Source organism: Hemicordylus capensis, chromosome 3 (assembly GCF_027244095.1).
Source record: "Hemicordylus capensis ecotype Gifberg chromosome 3, rHemCap1.1.pri, whole genome shotgun sequence".
Taxonomy (NCBI): Eukaryota; Metazoa; Chordata; class Lepidosauria; order Squamata; family Cordylidae; genus Hemicordylus; species Hemicordylus capensis.
In genome coordinates, this window is record NC_069659.1 from 7,722,407 (window position 1) to 7,734,344 (window position 11,938).

The 11,938-nt window shown below is 45.2% G+C and overlaps 1 pseudogene; it reads left to right on the forward strand.

Annotated features, from left to right (window-relative positions):
• Nucleotides 1-193: 193 nt before the first annotated feature.
• Nucleotides 194-8,316, forward strand: LOC128349837 (zinc finger protein 260-like; annotated as a pseudogene).
• Nucleotides 8,317-11,938: the final 3,622 nt, after the last annotated feature.

Sequence of the window (11,938 nt, forward strand, 5' to 3'; positions counted from 1 at the left end):
GGCGCGGGAGGCCGGCGGCGGCTCGGAACCCAAGAAGCAGCAAGGCCTGTGGAGCTTCAGGAGAAGCAGGAGGGAGAGGAAGGCCCGCTCCTGTGCACGGCATGTGTAACAAGCTTTGGCATTGGAAGCAGCAGCGGGGGGGGGGGGGGGGACGGAAGAAGTGAAGGGGCGGAGTCCAGAATTGTTGGGGGAAGAGTCCGCAGGAACGGCCTGAGCTGCAGAAGAAGCCGGCCGCCACGAAGGGAGAGGGAGAGCCTCCATTCCCTGCAGCCGGTCCCCTGGATCTGGAGAGCGGGGCAAGAGGTCGGAAGCGCTGCCGGACACGTTGCACGTCCTCTTGGACCCGCAGCAGCACACTGACCCTGCGCCCAGCCCGGGAGGCTCCTCCTCACTGCTGGCGGAGCCCTTTGGATCAAGAGGAAGGTAAGAGGAAGGAAGCTGCATGCTGGGGAAGGCGAAGAGATGGGAGGGCTGGGCTGGGCTGGGCTGGTCTGCCCTTCGCTCTTCTCCCTTCAGCTGCTCCTGCAGTGAAAATGTCCCAGAACTGCAGTGAGTGTCAGCCAGCAGCATCAACTCTGGGGGGCGGGGGGGGGGCGGTGGAGGTGGGGGAGAAAGAGGCTTGGTGGGGGGGCGGCTGCCAGAAAGAGCGAGCTCTTCCCTCCAAGCCCAGGTTCTCCCGTTGCTCTCAGCAAGCAAGCCGCGAGTCTTGAGCTACGGGAAGGGGAAGGTTTCTCCTTGCAAATACGACTTTTAAGTAATCCTTCTTTCCTTCTGCTCCTCTCTGCACTGAGAAAAAGTTCAGACGATTCTTTTAAAGGTGCCTTTAATATGTCTGGCTTTTTACACGTGGGTAGAGTGTATTCTTCCAACAACATATCTGGAAGCCAATTGTAGCTCCCTTTCCCTGATGACGGCCCATCCCTCCCCTCTCTCTATGGTTCCCAGGCTTCCTTGGTTGCATTTCCTTCTCCAACCATAGACACAAGCACATACAATGGTAGAGTCATGCACAGTGATCAACGGTTGTAATGCTTTTCAGAGGCATGCTTACCTGCCTCCTAGCTTGAAGCCTACAAATTAAATGGGCATGTTTGGCGATCTCCGGGTGCACCCCAGCTGTATATATTAGACCAGGTGCTTGCAGTTTGCAAGCATTCCTCTAACTCCCAAATTCTTACCTCGCTCCGGTGCTCAGCAGCGGCAGCTCAGTCCTTGGCTCCACACATGCGCGGAGTCCAGAACCAAGATGCCTCCGAGCCATTCGCCCACTAAAGGAAGGGGAGAATGGTTGGGGCTGCACCAGGAGGGCCAGTAGTGGTGAGTGGTGGAGCCGGCAGCCATGCCACCCAGATAAGCTGCTTTTCCCCTCTCCCGCCTGGCCACCACTTAGCTTTGGAAGGGCCCTCTCCCCTTGTACTTATAATGGAGAATCCTCACCACATTCCCTTTTACAAGTATATTGGCATCCAAACCTGTTCGATGAAATGGACCAGCCCATCAGTTCGATTGAACTGGCTAGTTCAGAGCTATGACTCAGGTTGAATAGCTTTTTATTCAAACCAAATGGTGTTTTGGGTTCATGTACACCTCTAACCAGAGATCATTCATCAAAACGAAGTACTTTTCCACACATCGCATAATTAGTCTACTAAATCCTCCTAACCCCTTTTATAAATTTATTGGGAGACCCACTCACCGCACCCACTTGCTCTTGATAGAAGGAGATGGGTGGCAATAACCAGCATTTTGAACATTTACACAGAAACATATTGGGAGCTAGTGCAGTTCTTTCAAAATTGGTCTTATAGGGCCCCTTTGGTTTGTTCCACAGACCATTCTGGCTGCCGCATTCACTTCCAATTGCTGTTTCTGGACTGTGTACAAAGGCAGCCCTATGTAGAGTGCATTCCAGCAGTCAAGCCTAGAGCTGATTACCATGTTACCATAAATGATTTAAGGTCATCTACTTCCAGAAATGGCTGTAATCGCATAGCCATCAAATATAGGAAGGAAAGCTGCCAGCCTCTTCTTTGCATTTCTACCATTACTTCTAAGAAGATATCCTCTTCTGTTATAGGCTCTGACCAGTTTTCTCTCTACACTGCAGCACTGTGACAACTGGAAGATGAAAAATGGGGGGAAAGCCAGGAAAGGATTGTTAGGAGGTGACCGATGGAAAAAGAGAAACCAGAAGAGACTGAAACCTGGAGCAGAAGGGAAGAGCAGGAGTGGATCACCTGCTTCTCAGCATGAAATCCAACACGTAATGAATGAAGAAAGAGTGAAAAGCCTGTGCCCTCCTCGTAGGAAAGGCTTGAGTCTTGAGCCAAGCTTTGAACCTCAGTTGGAAATGCACACAGAGAAGAAAATGTGTGAGAGTTTGGAGTGTGGAAATGGTTTCAGCAGGGGTGTAGCTCTTACTCTGCACCATAGAAGCCACACTGGGGAGAAAGAATATGAATGCTTGGAGTATGGAAAGAAATTCAGCTGGAGTGGAGATCTTACATTACACCATAGAAGCCACACTGGAGAGAAACCATATGAATGCTTGCAGTGTGGAAAGAGGTTCAGCAGAAATAGAGATCTTACTGTACACCATAGAAGCCACACTGGGGAGAAACCATATGAATGCTTGCAGTGTGGAAAGAGGTTCAGCCACAGTGGAGCTCTTACACTACACCATAGAAGCCACACTGGGGAGAAACCATATGAATGCTTGGAGTGTGGAAAGAGATTCAGCAGTCGTAAACAACTTACTGTACACCATAGAACCCACACTGGGGAGAAACCATATGAATGCTTGGAGTGTGGAAAGAGGTTCAGCAGTATTAGAGATCTTACTGTACACCATAGAAGCCACACTGGGGAGAAACCATATGAATGCTTGCAGTGTGGAAAGAGGTGCGGCAGTCAAAGAGATCTTACTGTACACCATAAAAGCCACACTGGGGAGAAACCATATGAATGCTTGGAGTGTGGAAAGATATTCAGCCGTCGTAAACAACTTACTGTACACCATAGAAGCCACTCTGGGGAGAAACCATATGAATGCTTGGAGTGTGGAAAGAAGTTCAGCCAGAGTGCACATCTTACAGTACACCATAGAAGCCACACTGGGGAGAAACCATATGAATGCTTGGAGTGTGGAATGAGGTTCAGCACTAACAGAGATCTTACTGTACACCGTAGAAGCCACACTGGGGAGAAACCATATGAATGCTTGGAGTGTGGGAAGAAATTCAGCAGGGGTGGAGGTCTGACAGTACACCATAGAACCCACACTGGGGAGAAACCATATGAATGCCTGGAGTGTGGGAAGAGGTTCTGCAGTAATAGAGATCTTACTGTACACCATAGATGCCACACTGGGGAGAAACCATATGAATGTCTTGAGTGTGGGAACAGCTTCAACACTAGTAGACAACTTACTGTACACTATAGAACCCACACTGGGGAGAAACCATATGAATGCTTGGAGTGTGGGAAGAAATTCAGCAGGGGTGGAGGTCTTATATTACACCATAGAACCCACACTGGGGAGAAACCATATGAATGCCTGGAGTGTGGAAAGAGGTTCTGCAGTAATAGACATCTTACTGTACACCATAGAAGCCACACTGGGGAGAAACCATATGAGTGCTTGGAGTGTGGAAAGAGGTTCAGCCAGAGTGGAGAACTTATTGTACACCATAGAAGCCACACTGGGGAGAAACCATATGAATGCTTGGAGTGTGGAAAGAGGTTCAGCCAGAGTGGACATCTTACATTACACCATAGAAGCCACACTGGGGAGAAACCATATGAATGCTTGGAGTGTGGAAAGAGGTTCAGCCGGAGTGGACATCTTACATTGCACCATAGAAGCCACACTGGGGAGAAACCATATGAATGCTTTGAGTGTGGAAAGAGGTTCAGCAGTAATAGAGATCTTACTGTACACCTTAGAAGCCACACTGGGGAGAAACCGTATGAATGCTTTGAGTGTGGGAAGAAATTTAGCAGGGGTGGAGATCTTACATTACACCATAGAGGCCACACTGGTTAGAAACCATATGAATGCTTGGAGTGTGGAAAGAGGTTCAGCCAGAGTGGACATCTTACATTCCACCATAGAAGCTACACTGGGGAGAAACCATATGAATGCTTAGACTGTGGGAAGAGATTCAGTCACAGTGAACATCTTACATTACACCATAAAATCCACACTGGAGAGAAACCACACAAATGTCTGGAGTGTGGGAAGAGCTTCAGCAGTAATGGACAACTTACTTTACATCATAGAACCCACATGGGAGAAACCACATGAATGCTTGGAGTGCGGAAAGTGCTTCAGCCAAAGTGGAAGTCTTAAATGACATCTTACAACCCACTCTGAGGATAAACCATATGAATGCTTGGAGTGCGGGAAGAGCTTCAGCCAAATTGGAAATCTTAAACAACATCTTATAACCCACACTGGGGAGAAACCATATGAATGCTTGGAGTGTGGAAAGAGTTTTAACAGGAGTGAATCTCTTTCTAGTCATCAATGTATTCACACTGGGGAAAAACCATTTAAATTGCTCTGTGTATTGAAAGATCTCCAGGTGCAATGAAGAATTTCTTATACATCATAGAAACCATGCTTCCATTGAGGAAAGAGCTTCAAAAGGAAGCAATGCCTTATTGAATATGTGCAGACTCATACATAGTATAAATCACACACATGAAACTTCAGACAAGCCTGGGAATCTTCCTCAATTGTGTGAAATATAAAAAATAATGAGATTTCTTCTTTTGATTATTTGTATTTCCCTTGTTACTTTTGAAGTATTTTTGGAACCAGTTTTGGCAGATATGTATTTTATCTCCAGTGACTGTTGCTGGTGTCTGTCTTATGTTTCTTTTAGATTGTGAGCCCTTTTGGGACAGGGATCCATATTTATTATTTGTTATTTCTCTGTGTGAACCACCCTGAGCCATGAATACATATAAATACTATGTGTCCGTGTTATGTATAAATCTGCATAATAAGCTCAGTTAATGAATATTAGTATTTTACAACCCTTGCTTCTTTTTCGTTGACTGTGAATACACTACTGTGTGGGTCTCTGGAATGTGGACCCTTGGTGACATACCCTAAATCACCCTTTTCAAGAGGAGATTTCTCTTCAAAGCTTCTCTCCATGCCTTCTTTAGGGAAGGGTGTAAATCACAAATGAATAGGATTTTCCCCGCTCTCAGTCAGAGCTTCTTACAGTCTTGGAGATGCAAAAGGGCCAGAAGAAGGATGGGGCATAGTAAGCTCTGAAGGGGCCAGATGCTGAGATAGATGGACCAATGGTCTGACTCAGTAGAGGCCATTGCTCAGTGGTAGATCAGCTGCCATGAATGCAGAAAGCTCCAGGTTGAATCCCTGGCATGTTCAGGCATCTCCAGAGTTGAGAAATTCCCCATCAGAAACCTTGGAGAGCTGCTGCCTGTCAGTGTAGACAATACTGAGGTGTCTGGACCAATGGTCTGATTGAGTTTGGCAGTTTCATATATACATCTGAAACTGTACTTTTGAAACAGCCCAACTTATGGAGTGGAGACTATCTTGCTCGGCCTGATGGATGACCTCCAATTAAGAACTGACAGAGGGAGTATGACTCTGTTAGTCCTTTGGGATCTCTCAGTGGCTTTCAGTACCATCGACCATGGTATCCTTCTGGACCATCTGAGGGTGATGGATGTAGGAGGCACCGTGGCTCGTCTCATGCTTCTCTGGCACATTTCAGAGGGTGTTTCTCCATGTCAGCTTCTTCAGGAGATGGCATAACTTCCCTCATCACCTGTCTGGAAGTGTTCCCTCTAAGGAGTAGGCATGTGCGTGCACTCACACATTTTTGGATGTCCGCTCAGTTAGTTTTAGGTCCCACTCGGGTTGAATCAGGAAAGCCCCATTCTGAATGCAGGTATGCACACAGTGCTTTGATGCTGCCACCCAGAACAAAACTCATTCCGCTCAAAGATGAAAAGAATGACAGAGAACAATACTGCCTGGATGCAGAAATTGGCTGGATGAGGGATAACAAAGTGAGGCTGATTCCAAACAAGAAGGAAGTGTTCATTGTAGGGAGCTGCAGTTCAGGAGTTTTCTGCTTTGCCTGATCCTTCTGGACGGTCTGAGTATTCTGGGTATAGGAGGCACTGTTTTACTGTGCTTCTGCTCATACCTTGTTGTGAACAGGCCTACATTTTGGGCCAAGTTGTGAAATCTGCACATCTCCTGGTTGTTATAGAAGTCTGTTCTGATCAATGAGTTTTTAAATGGTGAGGAAAAACAGATGTACACATTCGGGAAGGAATCTGTTTGTCTCTGCGATTTTGTGATTTGCAGACTGTCGAGCTTCCATCTCAGAGTTCAAGCTGACATGAAGGAAGAAGGTTCAGTGCATAAGCATTACGGGGATTTTGTTGTTTGTTGTTCTCATAAGTTCCCTACGTTTTTCTCGGAAATCCCCCTAGAAATCGGAGAGCAAAGACCAGGAGCCATCGTCGCCAAATTTAGTCAAAATAAAGGTTTGTTTTCTGATTTTGCTCAAACACCCCCCGAACAGTAAAATTGATATAAAATCATGCTACGCACTTTGGTACTTTGCCTCTCAGCATTAACATCAAAACTAAGGGAGAGATGGCGTGCAGGTGAGCTAGCTGATTGGTCAAAGGATCTCTCCAAGAACCAATTGCCATCAGGTGTGAACCTGGTGGTGCTTAGGTTCATTCCTGGTTGTAAGTATATTAAATCATGGGACTAGATTTTATTTTTAGGATTGAGTATAAGGTTCAGAACTAAGTGTGGGGAAACTTAGAAATCTGAGTTGTGAGTATGATTAACCAATTCTGTCATCGAGCTTTGAAATGTGTTTTATCTTGTCATAGACTGTAGAATCTAACCTGTAAAAAGAACATCAGCTTCTAAGAGATGCTTAATCTCAGAGAACCTTCTCTTCACAACTCTTTTGACAAGCACTTTTAATTGTATGTTAATGGTATACTTTAAACTATTTAACTAATAGAACTGTTTTAATATTTTTAAAACCTTTTCTGCTTTGTTGTTAATTAATAGAGGGAAATCGATCTCTGAACTGGCTGTCTGTAATTGAAACTTATTTAAAATGTGTAAATTCAAAAATGATTGACAACAACCTCTTGGGCAGATTTTAGAGGGTGTTGCTTGGAGGCTATTGTTCTACAAAGCTAGAGCTTTTATATGGTGTTCCTCAGGGCTCCAGTTTGTCTCCAATGCTTTTTAACATCTACATGAAACCATTAGGAGATATCATCAGGAGATTTGGTGTAGGGTACTATCAGTTCCCTGGTGATACCCAAATCTATTTCTCCATGTCAGCTTAATCAGGGAATGGCATAACTTCCCTTGTTGTCTGCCTGGATGTGATAATGGGCTGGATGAAGGATAACAAACTGAGGCTGAATCCAAACAAGATGGAAGTGGTCACTGTAGGGAGCTGCAGTTCAGGAGATGGGATAGATCTACCGGTTCTGGATGGGGTTACACTCCCCCAGGAGGAATAGGTTTGCAGTTTCAGAGTACTTCTGGACCCAACTCTCTCCCTGGTATTTCAAGTGGAGGCAGTGGCCAGGAGTGCTTTTTATCAGCATTGGCTGTTATGCCAATTGTGCCCTTTCCTGGAAGAGTGTGACCTTAAGACTGTGGTGCATGTGCTGGTCAGCTCCAGGCTTGGCTACTGCAATACACTCTATATGGGGCTGCCTTTGTACATAGTCCAGAAACTGCAATTGGTGCAGAATGCTGCTGCCAAGTTGGTCTCCAGGTTGTCCTGAAGAAACCATATCACCTGTGTTTTGAAAGAATTACACAGGCTGCCAATAAGTTTCCAGGCAAAATCCAAAGTGCTGGTTAGGACCTATAATGCCCTTAACCACCTGGGCCCAGGGTATTTAAGACAACGCCATCTTCGTTATGACCCCTGCCCCCTATTAAGTTCATCAGGGGAGGTTCATCTGAATGTGCCACCTCAGACTGGTGGCATCTCAGAGGCGAACCTTCTCTGTAGTTACCCCAGGGTGGTGGAATGCACTTCCTGCTGAGATAAGAGCTGCTCCATCCTTGAAGGCTTTTAGGAAACAACTGAAGACACATCTATTCAACCAAGCTTTTTAGTTGAATTGTATTGATTAACTTCAAATTTTATATGTTTTAAATGTGTTGAATTTTGGGGTTGGTTTTTTATTGTAAACTGCCTCGAGAGATTTTTAGTGGTTGTTAAGTTAGTTAAATAAATGTGTTAGTTAAATAAATATATAACTGGAGTCTGTCTGATTTGATGAAGCTTCACATTTGCTGCATCCAGAATTAAAAAACTATTTGAAATTTTTTTGGAAACGCGAAGGCCTAGATCCTCCTCCTCAGGGTTCTAACATTGTGTCTAATAGTGTTGCACCTAGGCATTTTGGGAGTCCGGACCTAAAGAGCTTCGGCTTGATGGCATCCCAGCGGGGGGTGGGGAAAAAGAATGGAACCCTGCATTATGTGCACACCACTCTCCTATCCCCGGGAGACACCAGCTGTCCTGGGGGGCCCCGCCATGCCCCCTGCCGCCACTTCAATCCTCCCAATTTTCTCTGTCGTGTTCATGGCCGGAGTGTGGGGGATGAGAGCCATATGTGCGTTTACCTTGGCAGCCTCTGGTGGGCCTGTCTGGACCTGAGAACAGGTGAGATGCTCCTACACACCTGCACAGTGCAAATCTTGTGCACTGCAAGCCCATGATGTCATGGACTAGGATGCTTGAGATTCACAGTGCTCAGGCACGTGGGAACGTGTCTCCTGTGCTCAGGCCCAGAGAGGCCCACAAGCTGCCGCTGTCGCCATAGTGGAAGCCTGCTCAGCTTTCACCCCCCCACCCCTCCGGCCCTGCATATTGCTGCAGTGGTGATGGGGTGGCTGGGGAAACCACCCACCCCCTTCCTAGTGCTGAGGACTGGGCTTCATCCCAGAAGTCTGGTCTACATAGCACACTCAGTCTGTTAGGGCAGAATCACAATACTGAATTCTTCTCTGTACACAACTTCCCTTGTATACAACTTGTTTACAAACAACATCCACCAGAGAGGTTTATGATATCAAAATTAAGGAATTGGAAGAGTCCCTTGGAGACTTTCGAGACCAACTCATTAATTTCAAGAACAAGAAACTTGTGCGTGATGAGAATGATTATGACAAAGATCAAGTATATAAATGGCAGCCCAATAGTAGTCCACCGAAAAAGTTTGTTACATGGAAAAACCCTATCAGCTCCTCTGAGTATTCCGATGAATTGGCTCCCTCTGAGGTAGAGCAAAAGAGGAGAGTGAGGTTAGACAGACAGGTAAAAAACCGGAATGATAGTCGGGACCAGTTTTTTCAAAGGGGACGTCGGCCACGGGGCCTGAATCGGATATAGTTGTTAATTTAAGTTCAAAGAATCTCTCCACCGAACAGCTTCATGTTTTGCAATATGGGCTTAGTTTTGCTCCTACCCTTCACTATCAACAATTTCAGACTAGGGTAGACCTCTACAAACTCATCCGGCTTATTATGTTAAAGTTTTTTTGGGATACCCCCAATGAAGATACACCTTTTCGTTCCAAATCTACTTTTGTTGCACCGGTAGATTCCGCTAACATCACGGTTTTTCAGAGACTGGTTGAAAGGGATTTAGTAAGCACAGAAGGTGTCTATAGTGAAAAAAGGAAATTTTTTAATTTAAATAGGGCTGAACATATTACTTTGAACTCTTTTTTGAGTGATCCAGAGCTTGTCATTAAAGAGGCTGCTAAAGGAGGGGCAGTTGTAGTGATGGATAAAAAAGATTATATCCAAGAAGTTCAGTGACTTCATTCAGCGACTGAAGATAGGTCCAATTATGTGCCTATTTCTGGAGATCCAACAGATCGCGTCAAATCCCTCATTAAAGTTGTTCTGGATGAAGCCAATTTAATGGGTATCATTTCAGATCTAGAATACAAATTTTTGTACAAAACTCATCCACGTGTACCCGTATTCTATAGTTTACCCAAAATACATAAACCTGGCTTTCCCCCAAGGGACGCCCCATTGAATCGGGCTATGATGCAGTTCTAGAACCATTGGCCATATTTGTGGATCACTATTTAAAACCTTTAATTTCCATAATTGATACCTATATCTATGATACCAAGGACCTCATTCATAAGCTGGAAGGCCAGGAAATTCGACCTGATGCCGTAATGGCCTCCTTAGATGTCACCTCCTTATATCCATCAATACCACTTGAGGAGGCTAGGAGAGTCATTGAAGAGTTGTTTCTGTCTTGCTCTATTCCCACTCCTCCAACTTTTTTTCTGATGGAACTTGTAGGTCTTATCTTTGAAGAGAGCTTTTTCAGGTTTGAGAATAAATTTTAGAAACAGGTTCGAGGATTGGCAATGGAGTGTGCTCTTGCCCCAAGTGTGTCCTGTTTATTTATGTCAAAATTAGAACAATCTATTATTCTCAACCCACAAACCAATCCCTTTTTTGATCAGATTTATATTTTCAAAAGATTTATTGATGATATAATGATCATCTATAAAGATCAGAGTATACATTTAATGCCCTAGTATTATGGATGAATGATATCCATCCAGATATCAAGTTCACTAGTGAATATGATATTCAGAAAATCGCTTATCTGGATACATGGGTATACAAAGACCATCAGAATAGAGTAGCATTTTCCCTATATAGGAAACCTATGTGGAGGAATTCCTTATTACATTTTGATTCATGGCATCCTAATCAGCAAAAGCGAAATCTTCCTTCTGGCCAGTTTCTGCGCATCAAAAGAAACTGTACACAATCATCCCATTATAAACATGAAGCATTTAAATTGGAACAACAACTGAGATGTAGAGGCTACCCTTGTGATGTTATCAAGTCTGCAAGATCTAGAGCAGACCTGATGGACACACAAGCACTTTAACAAGATCGGCTACGGTCTCAACCTAAGGACCTTTGTTGATCATTAGACTATACACCTCTGTCTTCCACGATTAAAAATATCATTAATAAACATTGGCATATTGTATCAGATATTTCTGGATGCATCCGCCCACCCCGATATCTTTCAGGAAAGCAAAAATCATTGTTTTGTGAGAGGGAAAAGAATTTCTCTCTCTCTCCACACCATGCATGATTTTATAGACCTCTATCATGTCTCCCCGCAGTCGTCTTTTTTTGAAACTAAAAAGCCCCAGGTGTTGTAGTCTTGCCTCATAAGAAAGGTGCTCTAGTCACCTGATCATCCTGGTTGCCCTCTTCTGTACCTTCTCCAGTTCAACAATGTCCTTTTTAAGATGTGGTGACCAGAATTGTATGCAGTACTCCAAGTGTGGCCGCACCATAGTTTTGTATAAGGGCATTATAATGTTAGCCGTTTTATTTTCAATCCCCTTTCTAATGATCCCTAGCAAGGAATTGGCCTTTTTCAAAGAACTTTCCCTCAAAGAGAGATCTGGGCAGGGCAGCTGGCATAGGCCTCACCACAGTCTTGCTGCACACATGGCACGCACACACACCCATGCACACATGGCTCCCACCCCCAGCGAAGAACCAGATCCCACATGGCCAGATGTGGTGGTGCACCACGGGTGGGACATGTGGAGGGCTCCCACCCCATCCTTAGTGAAGGACCAGACCTCGGACCGGAGGTCCAGTCCAAAGAGTGCCACTGGGCTGGCCCCACTGACCTCCTTCTCTCTATCCCTGAGGCCAGGATGTGGAAGAGTTTAGGTGCACCTCTGGCACCCCCCTTCCATCAGGGAATGGGCAGCCGCTTCCTGGCAAAGCAAAACAAACCATTCCCTTCTTCCCGACTGCTCCCCTTCTTTCCCTGTCCTCAGAAGCCGATGGGAAGATCCAGCTGCTTCCTTG